Source organism: Lepidochelys kempii, chromosome 1, assembly GCF_965140265.1.
Source record: "Lepidochelys kempii isolate rLepKem1 chromosome 1, rLepKem1.hap2, whole genome shotgun sequence".
NCBI lineage: Eukaryota > Metazoa > Chordata > Testudines > Cheloniidae > Lepidochelys > Lepidochelys kempii.
Genome location: NC_133256.1, coordinates 246,584,070 through 246,601,536, shown reverse-complemented (window position 1 = coordinate 246,601,536; position 17,467 = coordinate 246,584,070). Strand labels below are relative to the sequence as shown.

At 41.8% G+C, this 17,467-nt stretch overlaps 1 protein-coding gene across 5 annotated transcripts in view; it reads left to right on the top strand.

The window, feature by feature from the left end:
- DGKI (diacylglycerol kinase iota) overlaps positions 1-17,467 on the top strand; it is a 281,008-nt gene that overhangs the window by 484 nt on the left and 263,057 nt on the right. The gene's annotated exons all lie outside the window — the stretch shown is intronic.

Sequence of the window (17,467 nt, the reverse complement as noted above, 5' to 3'; positions counted from 1 at the left end):
AAAGGGTTCCAGCCTTGGAAGTTTCCCTGGTGGCTGCAAGCTCCCCGCTTCCGCGCTGCATTCTTGCCGCCCTGGAAATAGCTGAGAGGAGGCACCAAGTTGGTAGCTTGAACCACTCCAGCAGGTAGGAATAGGTCAGTGGGGGAGCTCAGGCTGAGATGCGGGGACCCCCAATAGCCCACTGAACTGGCTCTGGTGGTCTCCAGGAGCAGACAGACAGCTTTGAGGAAGGTGGTGGTGGGGTTTGGGAGGGAGAGAGATTCCACAAGAGAGACTCTTACTCAGTGGGCTACAATATAGAGAAAGTGCCATAGGAAATAATCTTTTGGTCAAGTTAATGTCAAAAAATTTGTATATAATGTGTGTGTGTGTGTGTGTGTGTGTATGCATATACGTGTTTTATATATATGCATATATATGTGTGTGTAGGTATATTAGTATGCTTGTCCATGAAACATGCTATATTGTGGCAGTTGGTTCTGATGTAGTGTTTCCACAGAGTGCCCTGACAGCAGGCTGTGGGAGTTACGCTGTCAGAATGATATTGCAGAGTCAGGGATTAGGGTGAGGGCAGCACCATAATTGTCTGTGTTGCTTTTATTTTCCCCAGTCAATCTGGATTATACTAAAAAAAAAAAAAAACCAAAAAACCCCATGATCTTGTTTACGATAACCCTCCAAATAGGTGTGTGCGTACAGACTTCAGGATTATCCAAAGAGGGTCAGAAATACTGCCTGACTGTCAGGGGAGTGGAGCGATTCTTGAGTTTTGCTGTTTAGAATAAAGTTAAGGCTGCTAATCATTTCTTGGGCCTCAAAACATTTATTAGAAAGGGGTCACAAAAACATTTCCTGTGGCATTGCTGCTTCTGATCAAGATTTCTTTATGGAAAGTGTCATGAAGAGAAAGTCTTCTTTCTCTCCCCCTCAACCCCCAAGTGAGTCATTATGTAAGCATTAGCAGATGACAAAGTATGTGGGTGGTTATACTGAATACCCACACAACTTGGCTGATTTGTGAGGCAGAAGACCAAAGGCCAAGCATGTCCAAACACCTGGGAAGTGTGGGCATTTGGTATAACTGAAGTGTAGTGTTGCTTTTATGACATGTTTTTTTTTCCATTTTTGTCACAATGCATTTACACCAGATACTCAAACAACTAGATTCCTCTTTCAAAAATATATTTCTGTCACCTGATAACTCAGGGCATGCTAATGGAGTCCTTCCTTTTTTAGGTTACCAGTTACCATCTGCTCCCAAGTCAGTAACTATTGAAAATTGTTACTATGTGAGAGGTGTTTGGCTCATGTCAGAGAAGTTGGTGGCCTCAGTCTAGTTCTAGAAGATTTACAACCACATATCCCCCCCCCCAAACCCCATCATAGTGTGACCCCACACCTTTGTCAGGGGTGAGCCACATTAACTGTGATGGTGGAAGAAGATCATATAGCTGCTACTATTCTGCCTTTAGAATAAAACAGGACTTCTGTGTCCAGGGCTGTCAGCTCAACAACTTTCACTAGCATTGAGGTGCTTCTTAAAAATACTTTGGGGCTGTCCCCTTATATTCTAGTCAGGTTAATAATGCTGCTCTCTCTCTCACACACGCTCACTCACTCAGTGATGGTTTAAAAGGATGTAATTACATACTTGTGGGGAGATGTTGCCTTTCCATAGTTAAAGCTGAATTTAAATAATACTTCATGTATGGATAGAGAATATTTCTTCTGACTTTGAGTAAGGGGTGACTGCTTAGTTGATGAGAGTAAAGCTGTGAGTGATTCATACTAGGCTGTCCTTAGTGAGTGACACTGGCCTCCTCTTGAACTTTTTGAGTATATAGCATCTTTCAATATTTTTATAACTTTATTACAGTAGGTTTTTAAAAAAATTGTACATTTTGTGGCAGCAGCTTGTGCCAGTTGCAGCTGAAGACCGGGAACTCCACAGGTGGGTTAATAAGCCAGGGAGGGTCAGTTCTAAATGTTGACATCTGCCAGCCAACATGCATTTGGTGCAAGAAGGATGTGGTTTGCAGTAGATTTGGGAAGTGTTTCTCTTCAAGTTGTATATGTTCACTTTATTTGATTAGTTTGGGTATCTTACACTTACAAATCTATTTGCAACATGTTCTCTTTCCCTGGTACTGTGAAGTATGAGGAGCCTTTTCACTGGGTCCCCCGCATTTCTGTACTGTGCATATGTAAGGGTTTCATTATAAATGTAGCTTGGGAGGAATGGTGGGATTTCTCCCCTCACCCTTTCCCCACATATGTGTGAGCATGCAGCAAGTCCTGAACCTTTAGAAATGGGAGGTTTTCTCAGTAGCTTTTAAATAACCATTTCTGGAGGCATATTATTCATTCTGCTTGATTTAGACTGAGGAAAGGAAAATAAATTCTCTATGCATCCTGGGATTTCCACACACTTTTTTTTTTTTTTGGAACTGATTTCCTGCAAGGAATGCTCCTTTTTTCATTTACTCATAGAGCAAACACCAGAGTCAAAGATTTGTACAAAGCACTGCTGAGTTTGTTTTTTCCTCTCTTAAAATCACTGTCTTTTTTTCTCTGCAAATTATGGTGCTGCAATGGATTTATAAATGCAAATGACTGTATAATGTGCAGGAAACTCTATTTATATTGGCACTTAGACTCCTTCACACAATAGTAGAATAAAAATTAGTCAAAGCACCACACTGGCTTTCAAATGGTTCATTTAGGGTTGTCTTTGTGTGTGTATTATATTGACACACAAGCGTACATCTGTATTTATATGTACATAAAAGAATATAGCAGGAACATGCTTAAAATAGCCCAGACCCATGCAAATAAATGTAAAAACTGCATTGGTGACAAGTGGCTAAGTGGAACATGAGTGGCAGGGAAGGAGGTGAGATGTTTTTCTGGGAAAGGGGCAAGGGGGAAAAATAAAAGAAAGAAAGAAAGGAATTTTTTTTAAAGTGCTGTGTTTGTATGCCTCTTTCCTGTCATACGCAACCTGTGTTGTACATGAATTTTGGTTACTTTTTCTTAGTTCCATTCCTTTTGTCCTCCCATTTAGTTGCTAAGCAACAACTGTTTCACTGTAAGAAGATCTGGTTAGGGTAATTACGTAGTTACTGTGAAAATATAACTTGTTAGTTTCACAGGGGCTATGCCATAATTATAATAAGCAGCCTAGTTCAGATGTAAATGTTTGCATTCATCTGACCAGTGTATCTGAGTGCAAGGATTGATTTATTAAATTGGGAATGAAGTTGTGTTTATGTATATATATATATACATGCCATGCATACATGGGCATATTTGTTCCTTTATATAGTGAAATCTAATCTGTATTTGGCATTTAGAGAAGACCACATAAGAAATTGCTTTGCGTCCTTAGGCATGTTGCACGTAGTGCTCCAAAATCAATTAAGTGTATTGTGTTGCCAGCTCTCATATACCATATGCAGTCTATATCAAAAGAATGTTGGCAGAGCTACTAGAGGAAGAAACGTTTTGTTTACTCCAAAAGCTGCTCATACTATTAGGATAGATGTTTGCTTGCTGTTTTCCTCCCAGCAGTATATTTATATACACAGTGGGAATGTGGCACTTACCTGTGCTTTTGCATAAGATAGCATGTATGCTGAGTATGTATATGTGCATATGTACAGTCAGTTTAAGTAGATCTTCATTTGCGGATGGGGTACTTGCCCTTCTAACTTGGATTAGTCATTTTCAGACTTGGAGTAGTCTCAATACATAGTTATGTGAAGCAAGCTCTGGGCTTTGCAGCTAGACCTTAACTATCAAGTAACATGTATTTTACAGTCTCTTTAGCAACATTGTAAAAAAGCATTGTGGGTGTGTGGCATTTTCTCTAAATCAAGGATATGTGGCCAGCCCAGTGGCTGTTTGGTCTAGATGAAAGTTGAGGAAATGGTCTGCCTTGTGAGCCCAGTTCAGGCACCGAAATTGGGAAATCCTCTTCCATATCTGGGACTTTACATTGGAACACAAGCACCCCAGCAGCCATTTTAGTGCTGATTTTTACTGCCCAAATATTGTGGTAAGCATCTTAAGCAACTAAATATGAATATTGGGCTTACAAATTTAAGTTTATCATTTTAAAAATATATTGATTTAATGAAAAATTCGCCTCCATCCTCCACAGAAATTGGCAAAAACAGATGCCTCTCCCACAAAGCAAAAGCTCTGCTAACTCTGGTCCTTCGAGGAGCACTACCCATAAAATCACAAGACCAATCTGGACATTTAATTAGCTGTGTTGTGTTCTTTGCATGTTATCACATAAAGGCGCTGGGAAAGTTCCCTCCCCACCCCATCCACCCGGAATTTTGCCTGGGCAAACTTCATATATTTCACTTAAAAGGGACACTGTCAACTTAACTTTAGTCCAAACTTTACTTTTTTGTTAAAAGCAGCTTTTCTCAAACTGATGATCAGTAGAAATGTTTCCACTAAAGAAAACAGCCAATGAAAGGTTTAAGATAGACATCATCCTGACACATTTGAAACCCCAAACCATAGCAGGTTTATAAACCTTAAAATTAAACTGAGTATAAACAAAAATGACACTGCACAGTCTTGGTCATCATTATTTAAGTGGGTTTTCATTATTTAAGTGGAGAGAAATATTAAAAAGTAAACAAGCAGCATAAAACTTGACAAGCACATTGGCTCTTTAAACTTCTTTCACTTCTAATACTTAGTGGTATTAGAAATATGAAGTATTTGACACATGAAATATGAAGGTAAGGTTTTCTGCTTGTTTAAAAGTTGTCAGTTGCTGTCTTTTAAGTGTTAAAGTGAAATTCACCAAAGAACATTCCTATGAATAGGTTATGTCATCCATAAATTTAATGCTGTCTTCACCTTGACCTGTGGGAGACAACCTTTATTTGATGGAGTATTAGACAGGCGTTAGAAGCCTGAGCAGTGTATGGCTTTTGCTCAGGGGTTTGTCAAGGATGTTTGGACCAGGAGCTACAATGAATGAGACCTGCACTGCTAATATGTAGCAGCCTGGCTACTTACTCATCATGCATTGTATTAGGCTAATGCAGCCTGCCCTAATAGGAAACAATATTGTTTCAGTTTTACTAATGGAAGTGGTTGGGGGTGGTGTTTCTGTGCTACTGAGTCTGTTTAAAGTCTAGTTCCACTCAGAAAAGTGACTCTTTAAAGCTGGTAGTTGGAATTTCCATGATTATTATTTGTCAGCAATGGCCACAAAACCCAGGGAGGCTCTGGTCAGATGGAACTAGTCACTGTCTGATACATGGCAAAGACCATGAGGTGCTTTGATACCACAATGATTAATGAAAGCTTATGCTCAAATAAATTGGTTAGTCTCCAAGGTGCCACAAGTCCTCCTTTTCTTTTTGCGGATACAGACTAACACGGCTGCTACTCTGAAACCAATGATTAATGTGGTATAAATACTTAGCTGGATAATCCTGGAGCTAAGGGGGAGTCTGGACCACAACAGAATTGCAAACTATAGACCAGAACTTCTGTAATTCTCACGTCGCTCACTTGCAAACACGATAATTCTCACAAAACTCCTGTAGGTCTCACTTCACTTCAGTGAAAATTGAGTGGTAGAGACAGTGCTGTGGTGACATCTCATACTACTAAGACTTCATTACTTTTACAGACTCTGACAGCACATTTACTAGTGTACCATGAAGCATTATAAATAATTCAAACTGAATTAAATTTGTCAAAATAAAATAAAAAACCTTCTGTGATGGAGTATCTTTGATCTTTTAATAATTTTGTTTGCTTACTCTCAACATTATCTAATCCCTAATGGGTCTCCCAGTCAGCAACGTGAATTATAGAGGTAATCCTATATCAAAATGGCAAGAGATGAATTTTTATCCTTTAACACATGTCAGAAAGTAAGTTTCTGGTACTGGCTCAATCCCATGACAGCCGCTTACAACGTTCTTCTATTGAGTTTCATGTAATGCTGTTATGGGACACACTGACATATGACCTTTCAAACTACTTTGCTTTCCCCCTTGAAGCATTACCACTTTTTTTATAATTTACTGCAAAATGAATCAACTTCATGCTTTTGCGTACATGGTGAGGCCTCCAAAGAGCTCTCCTGTAAACTATCTATAATGCTTTGAAAATGGACGTGGAGGCTCTGAGTTCTCCTTAGCAAATGAAGAGAGGCTATGACCATTCAGAGGCACAAATAATACCATGGCTAAATAGCCTTACTCTGGGGCAGTTGCTTCTCACCACCCAACCCACCAAGTTTTCTGTTGCTTTTAAAACTTTCCACTCACTTGGGAACTTTAATATATCCATTATCTATGAATCATAAAAATAAGATGGGGGGTGAACCCTACTAAATTTTCTAGTCTAGGGCTGTACTAATGCAGGATTAATTAATTAATTTAAAAGCCCATATGGGTAAAATGTTTTTGTTGTATTTTTCTTTAAGGAACCAAGTCCCCAAGTTTACAAAATTTGACCCTTCCCTATTCCTGTACTCGCTCTCCTTTTTCTATTTTGCTTTGTGACACATACTTTCAAGATGACTGAGCTAGTGGCATAGCAGTGTAGTGCATAGGAGAATGAAGTCTGTTAGAGAATTACATTGGGTAGGTTGCACCAAATCAGTGGAGAGCCAGGGAAATAATATGTTCTAGTGGCTAGCGTTTAGGTCTGGGGCTGAGGAAACCAGATTCCTATTCCCAGTTCTGTCACTAACTAGCTGTGTAATGTTTGGAACAAAGTACTTGATCAAAAACTTTCAGTAGGGTACCTTAGCTTTCAGGCACCCAACTTAATGTATATGGGGGGGGTCTGATTTTCAAAGACGCTGAGCACCCACAGCATCTTTTGACTTCATTTTAGAATTGTGGGTGCTCAGCACCCCTGAAAATCGGGCCCTGGATGTCTCAATATGGGCACCTAAAATTAATGTCCACTTCTGAAAATTTAGACCATATATCCCACTTGCCTCATTTGATACATGGGGATAATACTTGTTCGTTTTTGTAAACCTCTGTAATATTCTTGGACGAAAGCCACCGTCACCCAGATTCAGCAAGGTACAGTATTTACTTGTCCTTAACTTTGAGCACATAAGTAGTCACAGTGACTGCAATGGAACTACTCTAAATTAAGCACATGCTTACCTGGTTTGATGAATCGGGGCCCGTATATGTGCATAATAAAGTGTTATTTAGCATAGGTACAAAACTGTAGTCTAGGATTGCCTGGCAACTGCCCCAGGTGAAAAGCATTAGCTAATGAAAGTGGAATCAGTGCCACACAGGGTGAGAACACCTTCATTACTGTTATTCCCATGGAGTACCTAATCCAATAATCCACATGTCTCACCTGAGACAGTATCAGCGTCGACAAAATGATTTGCATGCAACCTCATGTGGCTCCTGCCAGCTTTTTATTTGGTTGAACTTGGCTCTCTGGTCAGGCTGCTGGGAAGCTGACACGTAGATGCAAAACTACCTTCTGTGCTCTTTCCAACTCACTAATTCTCTGGTTTATTTTGCTGTAAATCCAGCACAGTCCTAGCATGTGACACTGATAATCAGTCAAAGGCTTTCCCAGATATTAAAAAACAAAAGCAGGCAGGAGAGACTTGCAGCTCTCTTGGCAGCTTCTTCTAGCTGCAGTCTTGACAGGAGGAGTCTTGTCTTGAAATGAAACAGAGTATGGGGTAGAGGAACCCCTTTTGCTGGTGTTGATCTACAAGGGTTTGCACACCATGTTTTGGCTGGAGTGATATATTAGCTCAATCATCTTGTTCACTTGAGTGCCCTAGCAGGTTTTCTTTCCTGTGTGCTGGGAGTTCTGAGCAGTTTGACCAATCATCACCCACATCAGAGAGAACCTGCCTAGGGGTGGGAGAGGTGAAGAATGGCAAATCAAAAAATGGAGAGAAAATGGAATGTATTTCTGTGATCGTGTGTGTACACAGAGGCTGTAGGAGTCTGTGACCATGGGTCTGTGATGAGTAATTCATGGGGTTCTGTTTGTGTGGGCTGGCAAGATGATGTGTGGATAACTTCATCTGTATGCAGGAGGGTGTATATTTGAGTGTATGTGCCTGTGTGTGTGTGTATTTTTGACCAATGTAGGTATGTATGTTGTGTATATTTGACCATGTATTTTGTAGGATCTGTTGTAAAAATTATCTGTGGTGTGTGTGTGGTGGAGAGAGAACTTAGCTCTGTACTAAATATATCTGTGGGCTTAGTGTGTGGGGTGCAGCCTATGAATGTGAGAACATAGGTCTGGGCTGTGTATTCTTTGGGCTTTGTACATGTGTGCTTTATGTGAATGTATATGGAGGAATAAGAAGGGACATCATTAGCAACCATTGTTTTGCTAACCCTTGTATATGGATTACTGTGTTTTTCCTTTATTCAGCTTTCCTTTCAGCTGTGGTCATTCATATTTATGTAAATAGAATGTGAATGTTTTTGCAGAGTGAAGGCCCTTGGTCTTCTGAACTATCTCATTTCTGATTGAAGGTGTTATGCCAAGAAGGGTCACATCTCAGAGCTGACAACTAAAGACTTTAAACCAGACTGATTAGGCTTCTCCTGGTTTAGACGGCTCCTTTTTCTTACTCTTCTAACAGTTTCCCTTCTTATTCCTTGCACCAGCTAACCATCCTCAGTTCAGGGGATTGAATGCATCTGACTGGTTCTTCGCCCTCCCTCCCACCACTGGTTCTTCCATAGTGCAAGAATTTCAGAATCATTTCTCTACTGGGGTGTCTCAATGAGTAGCATCTTGAACTTCCAGGGAAGCTATCAGGATGGTCCAGTTATGTCTGTATGTTATCAAACAAGAAAGATGAGAAATTTAATTGAGTTCATGTGCCAGTCCATTGTCCTCTTGAAACCTGGTTTTGCCTTCTGGTTTTATATGAAATATAGCATTTTTAGGGGACAGAGTTGGGAAAGTTGTTAGGGATTCTTATCCTTGCTGCCAATGAGAATTTGTTCATGTTACAAAACAATCACACAACATGGCACTCTTGGAAGTCTCTGCTGAGGAGAGGCCCATAAGTGGATTAGCAGGCAGTGTGGTGGATCAGGACTTGGGTGCAATAGAAGAGTTTCATTGGGGAAAAATAAAACCCTGTACTATATTTGTTGTCATGCCGGCTTGATCCAGGTATGATTGGTTCCTCACTTTGACAAGCCTCAAAAGTTAATACTTCTCTGTCACGCTCCACCCAAGGTCCTCAAAGTGCTTTAAAAATAATTCATTAAGCTGTACAAAAGTCTCAGTGGAAGGGAAGTATTATCCCCATTTTATAAATGGGAAAAACTTAAGACACAGAAGGATAAAGTGACTTGCTCAAGGTCACACACAAAGTCTGTGACGAAACAGTTCCTTCTCTTCAAAAGGAAATAAGAGAAACAAGACAGTGACTTTCAGAAAAAATGTGGGAGGGGGAGAGTCAGAGGGCAGGCAGGTGCAAGAACATTATCACTTCATCTCGTTAGTGGTGTGCATGTAGACAAATTTTTGGTTCCAAATTATTTGCATGTTGAATGATTGTGGCAGTTCATTTTGAAAGAACTACATTAGCCACAAGCCACCATTTCTGAGGATTTCTGAGACCCTTCAAGTAGCACACTAAGATGATTCAGTGTGAAAGTTAAGGACTAGCAGCTTTATTAAATACTTCCTAACTGGCTGTAAGGAATTCATGATCATTGGCTATAGTTCTGTTATTTTCTTTATAAAGGGCGGGTGCCTTTGGACACTGGGATGGACTCTCACACTACTATTTCCCATCCTATATCTGTGTGAAGGAATACAGGGCACGAGTACATATAGGATTTCAATCTTTTGGGCTGCCAGTCACACACATTTCACCAGCACTGAATTCACGTAAAAACAGTGTGTAATTGCACAGGCGATAGTGGTCGATGACCCTAGAACAGGACTGGGTTATACAGTGTGGATCCACTTGAAAGACAGTATTTCTGGGATGGGCCATTTGTCCAATGGTGGGAACCCTGCACTCTCATTTGGGAGACATGGGCACTATTTCTGGTTTTCTTGGGAAACACTTGACTGGCAGGAGCTGGGAGTGGAGACCTTGGGCTTGTCTCACGGAAGGGCAGGGAGGCAAGAACCTTCTCAACATCATCCCCTTCAGTCAATTTAAGAAGTGGATATGCCCTTAAAAATCATGCCACCTTTTCACTGCCAGAAGGATTATGAGTGTGCCATGTGGGTATGAAACAGGCTATGTCTAGTCACAGTGTGTAAGAGGAGTGAGCAGGGAAGTTCTGGCTGGGACATGTTTAGTCTTCACAGGAAGAAACAGAAGAACTTGTGGTGTTAAAACCAACTTGGTGTGTAAATCTTTTGCTTGTGAAAGACATCATGCTTTTTATGTGATGTTCCTTCACTCCCCAAACAAGTGCTCCAGCATTTGGCTTTTCTTAAAGGTGAAATGAAATCACGTGCTCTGATGGCCTGATAGTCCTTTCCAAATTGTATGCCATATGGGAATTTGACCCTTTGGGATACACTTTCAAAGTGGTAGGGGAAGGTTGAACTGCACATATCTCATCAAAGCTGATGAGAGTTGTGCCACTTAGAAGCCCACTATATTTAGAAACTGGTCCCTTATGCTGTTTTATCATGCTCTCCAGGGTGCTGGGACAACTCTGGGGGCTGGGGAAGATAGAGAAAATGAAACGGCTCTCAAGCTTTTTAGCATAAAAAGATGATGAGAATGCTTCTCTGACATGATACTGTATCATTACTTTATTTCATTAGCCTGCTAATGAGTTTCCTCTGGAGGTGGTAATGGGAGTAGTTCTTACGCTCTTATCTAATTACCAAATGATCCCACGAGTATGTCTGTGCAAGACTTTTTGTTGTGAAAACCCACTGGATTTCATTACAAACTAAGGACTGCCTCCTATGGGGTTTCTGTGTGTGGATCTCTCCTAGTGATGTCAGTGAGGTTCCCTGTGTGGGGAGCTTGCAGGGTCAGGCCCTCAGTTTTTGCAGATTTTAGGCTGAGTTATAGTTTTGAGTCAACACGCTAGGAGACTAAGAGTCATCGACTTTGACTTTAAGGCCAGAAGGGACCATCGTGATCATTTAGTCTGACTTCCTGCACATCGCAGGCCACAGAGCCTCACCCACCCACTGCTGCAATGCGCTTATGACCTCTGCCTGAGGTATGGAAGGCCTCAAATCTTGATGTAAAGACTTCAGTTACAGAGAATCCATCATTTACTCTAGTTAAGACCCATGGCTTCCCCAAAATCAAGTTAAATTTCACAGACGTGGACAAGTTTCATTGTGAGTTTTGAGGGTAATTGGACTCTGAAACACAAAGTGAAACGCAGGGGCTATGTATGAACCACGCAGACTGGAAGCAAAGGAAAAGTGCCTTTGTTGCCTTTACTTGGAGGCATGTTTCTCATACAATACCTGTGTAATTTCTGCTGCTCAGACTCACAGGTCTTCGCACCCCACTGTGGTGCTGAAGTCACCTTCAGGCCTTTATATGATTTAAAGTGACATTGATGAAGGAGTCAGCAGTGCCCAAGCAGCCTGAATCTTCAGGAGCATTGGGCTTTGTGTCAGATCAGAAGAAAGCCATGTTTTATTTTTCATTTTGCCTCTGCAGGTAGCCAGCAGATTCAGCTGTCACTCTTTCTTCCAGGCCAATATATTTTGCTCTGGGTTGAATAGTTTCTTATTTTATTTTTGTTTCTGGAATTTTTTTTTATCATGATAGAACATTTAATTTCTCCGTGTCCTCCCTTCTCCCTGACTCCTCTCTTCCGCCCCCAAAGTGTGTCGCTGTACGATCACTGTTTCCTTCCCTGGCTTGTTGCTCTGCTTACCTGGAATCTGCTCTCGTCCCTCCTGCTGTTTTCCGATGGTTACCAGCACAGCTATGCTCTGCACGCAGTGTGGTGTACCTCAAGTTGCATGGCAGCAGAGTGTGGAGACATGAAGAACACCCATGTGTACATGTACTGCACTTCACATTCCATAGTGAATGGCTATATTTGTTATTCAACCTGCTTGAGATCAGCTTCTTCCTGTCTCCTGTGGCTGGCATAGGTTTGATAGTTCAGTGCTGCTCTGTGGCTTTACAGTCAGGAAGCTCAGCATAAGCTGTTTTCCCCCCACTGTGTTATGTTTGCAGTTATGGAATTCCTTAAGTCCTAAAAAGACAGGATATGTTGCAGTGATCACAAACTGGTATAGGCACCTTCTTTGTAAAAGGTGGATGAGAGAGCCTGATTTTGGAGTTTCCCCAATCAGCATGAGAGAAATCTGTTCCTCTCCCCCCCACAAAAAAAAGCATCCTTTCATAAAGCTGCTGGTGGGGAATGCTGGAAACCATCAGTGTGGAGAATCCTGTGTCATATTGCAACCAGGATCCATATTACAAGCAAACAAGAGGCCAGACGGGATAGCAATTTGAATCATTCTCGTTTGGTACTGTAGGGCAACTTGATGGGCTATTTTTGGCCCTGAAGATCTGGATCTGCTACCTGCCTTTCATTTCATGTTTTCATGATGTAGGTCATCATCTTGCTAAGACGATGAGTCATTTAATCATATGGACAGTCAGGGGTGCCCCCAGAAATTTTTCACATGGTATGCCGCAGGCCTCCCTGCTGCCCCACATTATGATGGAGGGACTGTGGGGGCCAAACGTGGGTGGGCAGTGAAGCTGCCAGCGCTGCTTCTCACCACTTCTTTGGGGCCAGCTCTTGCACCAGGAGGGTCCAACACTGATGCCTTGGCACCATTGCCGATGGTATGCACTGTGCACAATGTATGTGTGGCTGCCTGCACCATGGTTGGCAGTGAGGAGTGGGCTACTGACTAGACTGACATGTGGGTTGAGGGATAGTTGGTGTCAGCTGTAATACTGGGTCCATTAGAAGCTGGATTGAGACCAATAATTCATTTCACATAGGCGTTCAAGCAGCTAACCGATCATGTTCAGACACCATTGATTTGGTCTGTGATCAAACCAATGACCTAGAGGTGAAAGTCCTCTTCCCTCACTATCTGTTCCCTGAGCTATCCAGTCTCCCAAGTGGTTGTCTTCAAAAGTGAGTGTGGGGGAAACAATTGTACACTGAGGAGTATGCTGTGGTTTTAAGCCCCCTTGAGAGGGGCACGTGGGGAAGCTGTGCAGCTGCAGGGACTGCTGGAGGAATTGTGGCTGGCTCAGAATTCCTCCCTGGGCTCTGGAGGGGAGTGTATGCTGGGGGAGAAGTTCCACCACCTTTTGGAAAGTATGCAGCTGTGCACTACCACTGAGTGGGCTCAGCTCTGCTGGCTCATGACAAAGTCCATGGCCTTGCCCCTTGCTTTGCCCCTTTGGGGAGCCTGGTGCCGCCAATGACACTAACCAAGAGCTGCACCTCTGCTTCCCAGTTACATTCCATCAGGCTGAAGTGCGTGGTTTGAAGCTGGAGACAGCTTCTTGTGTCTTCTTTTCTTTCTGTTGTGCACCTGTATTGTCCAGTGCAGGGCACAATCTAGCCCGGAGTGTGTGCTCTCCAGCTAAGATGTCTGTTTCACAAAGGACTCATGCATGGTTTTTCTTTGTTTTTAAAGTCAGTTTCTATTCTTTTGCCCTATACATGTTTAGACAGAGACCTCAGATGAGTTTGCTGATTGTTCTTCGTAGCCGGGAGAGATTTCTCGTGCAGTGTTCAGCTATTTTTATTTTGACAGTATGGTCATCCAGATAAACAAGATTCAGTCAGTTCAGTTCCAAGTGGTGCATTAGGCTCCAAGCTGTTCAGTGCAATTTCTCATCTCAAATCTAGGGAAGCTGCCAGAGATCAGGTAGCAATGAAGTTTAGGGAAAAGCCTCCACTAATCTCTCTCACTGATCATGCTGTCCCTTCTCCTTTCCCCAGAGTGGAAGACGAAGATAGCTGAATATGGTTCTGTCATCTGCTTTGATAGGATTGTGAAAACACCATCTACCTGTCAGTCAATGGCTGCTTAGCTTTGCAATTCCCTCTTTTCTGAGGGGGGTTTTGTGCTCAGTGTTTTTGTTAAAATCTGATGTTGTATTGAATTAAAGTAATGCAGCCATAAAAACTGGGTGCAGAAAAAGAGAAACCCATAGCCATTGAAGCCCTCAGGACTGGCTCCTTCCTTTCCCCTCCTGCTTACCCCCTCCTCTGCCATTTTGCATTTTGGACCTAGAGGTTTTCAAGGAGATGAAGGAACAGGTGTTGTTATCTAAATGCTCTTGTCACTGATTCTATTGGGGTTCTGTTCTTCTTTCTCCTCTGATGTGATGGTAATTAATAACATAACTAACATAATTAACATAATTAATAACATAATGTTAGTTGGTTTTTATAAAGGGTGCTGCATTGATACACCCTAGAAGCTGAGGGCCTCTGTTTTATCACAAGAAAGGAGCACCACAGATAGCAGCCGTGTAACCTTCCGTCATGCACTAACTATGCCTCAGCCCCAAGTTAGTGGAGTGAGAGGATCGTTTAATTCCACTTCAGCCATAGGCCTCTCTCTCTCTCCTGAGCCTTCCAAGAGGGTGCCGTCTTTTTAATAGTGGATTTCATTTGCTAGGGAAGGGACAAGACAAGAGCCCAGCTCCTTTTATGTAGATTGTTAAGCAGCCACCAGATGGTATTGCCCTTCTGTGACCAATGCTCGTTTTGCCACGTTTCACAGCTGTACATCTCTCTGAATGAAAACCCTGGGTCCATGCCTCCTACAGGACACAGGGTGCATGAGGAGATGTGCTCGGAAAGCTCAGACATGTGCTTAATGTCAGGCCATAGAAAGAAGCACCAACAGGGAGTCATCATAGTGGCCCTGATCAGACTTTCAGGCATTTTCAGCCAGTTAATGTTGGAATCCCAATCCTTACCCTCTCAGAAAGCTCACACAAGCAACAGTGGGACAGGGGAAAATTTGAGAGGAGATTGGGGTACAGAAAGGATGGTTCCAGCTGTGAACAGGTACTACAGATAAGGCTATCTATCAGCATGGGTTTTGAGCTTAGAAAAGTCCATTAGTGCATGTGTGTGTGAGAGAGAGAGAAAGAGAGAGGGGACAGGGCTTTTTTCCCTTTGAGCCCATGGTCTCAGTTTTCGGCTAATCCGCTCCTGACATGAAGTGTGGGAGAAGAATTTAACTCTTCTCCAACAGCAGAAGCACACCGCTGTCTCAGAAAGGTCATGCAACAGTGTGTCAGGATTCCAGTCCTCCTTTCACACTGACACTACTGCAGAAAGTGCAGCTCTGAACTAGAAAGTCTTTTGGGTCTTGTACAGGGAAGTCCATGAATTGGCAGTCTTTCCCCACCCCCGCCATCACCCCCCCTCCCCCGCCCCACATCCCAAGGCCTTGTTTATGATTCTCTCTGACTGGGTATCATCTTCCACCCCTCCTCCATCTGATTGTTGCAGCTGGAGCATTGTTCTGATTTAGTCATTCAGAAGATGGTGTCACAATTTGTCAGGTGTTGAGAATGCTATTTGCTTGATGGAAATGTTGGGCCCATTGTGAATCTGTTCTAACAGCTCTTCATAGCAAGGCTGTAAAACAATGAGGAAAATTTACTATACATTCACACAAGCCATCTTCTATTATGTATCAAACATAAATAATACTGGGATAAATGCAAAATAGTGAGATCATCTCAGACTATCTATTCAAGGTAGCATTAAACATGCACAGACAACATAGAGGATGTCAACTCTCAGCTCTTTAATGACAGAGATATACAAACAAGTAGATAATACAAACAAGCAGGTAGGCTTAAAGAATGCATCACAGTGGAGTCTTCTGAGCAGTGGGTGTATGCATGTAAAAGCTTAAGAGGTATCGCAGAGAGACTTTTGTCAAGGAGCTGTTCAAACAAAGCAGCAATGAGAAAACACATGGGTATCTCCCAAAATAATAACAAAACCAAAAAATTCTCTATCAGAATTAAAACATAGCATCTGCTGCTCACATACCCTCTTCTCTATCTGTGGAGGTACTATGATATATAATGCCATTGTAGTTCAAATCTGACCCAGGTTGGTAGTGACTAGAGCTGATTAAATTTTCTAAAGGAACATTTCCCCATTGGAAAATGCTGTTTTGCTGAAATTGAAACTTTCAGTGGGAATGTGTCAGTTTTGATTCAATTTTGTTTTGACATTTCTTTTTTAAAAAGCATTTTGATATTTATTTTATATTATTAGGTCATAATATAAAATAAAGTCAGACTTGGAATGACTGACCCAAAATGATTCCCTGGGCCCCCCTGCCCCCAATTTCACTTAAGTAGGATATTATGAAATTTTTGTTTTTGTTCTGATTCAGAATGAGTTTCAGCTAACTCTAGTAATGGCTGAAAGTAATTATCTGAAGGCCTATATGAAATGAGTTGGGTCATTAATTTTTCCATTGGAAAAGGATCTGTTACAGGAACTAGTATTACATTTAACACTAATTGATACCTTCACTGGTAGCTTCTGCAGAGAGGAGACTGAACTACCGTCTGACCATGAGAGATGGACCCTCCACATCAGGGTTGAGGCACATTGACAGGGCAACATGGGGAAGCCTGCACTGTTGTTGTCCATACTACTCTATACCTGTTCTGTGGATAAATAGAGAGCTTATTCCCCAGGGCTGTCAAACCAGCACCTTTTCTGGAGACTAAATGAATAATAGAAAGATTTTAAGTTACATTCTAAAAGTTATTTTGTTTTTCCTTTCCCAGAGAATATTTACTGTCTGGAATTCTTTGCTCTTGTCAGAATCCACCTCAATGGGATTTAAGAAAGAAACAGGCCATTACTGGACATTAACTCTGTCTTGTGGGGATAACTGGGATTAGATGCTCAGTTATGAGTGTTGCTCACATAGGTACATAGAATGAAATTAATCTCTAATTTTAGGGCTGAAAAGGCATTTCCCTGAAGGATCAGGCCTAATAGGTGCTGGGCTTAAATAGTCCATATCCAATCAGTCTGGGGCAGGGGACCATGAGCCAGCTTGTTGGGAATGACTGTATATACTTAGTGAAAGGTGTGTATGTTGGGATGTAACACTCACCCATCTTTACAGCTCCCATGTTTCCACTTTTATGGGCCAGTCACCCCTTAAAATTAGTATAGTTCTTATTAATGACCCACATTTATTAACCTCATTGGAATGATAAAAACTAAATTTAAGAAAAAACTAAAGGGGAAACCAAATATTTATACCTCATCAATGACATTTAAGAATTGTTGATATGGTGATTGATGTTGTCTGGATGGTTGCGGATATCTGGGTCTTTTGATTCCTTTTTCTTCTCTCTCTTTGTAACTCTTGTTTGCTGGAAAATTCAAAAATATGATGCAGCTGAAATGGAAAAGGACTAGAGAAGGTTACTGTAAATTACGTAAGGCATTGGAGTGGT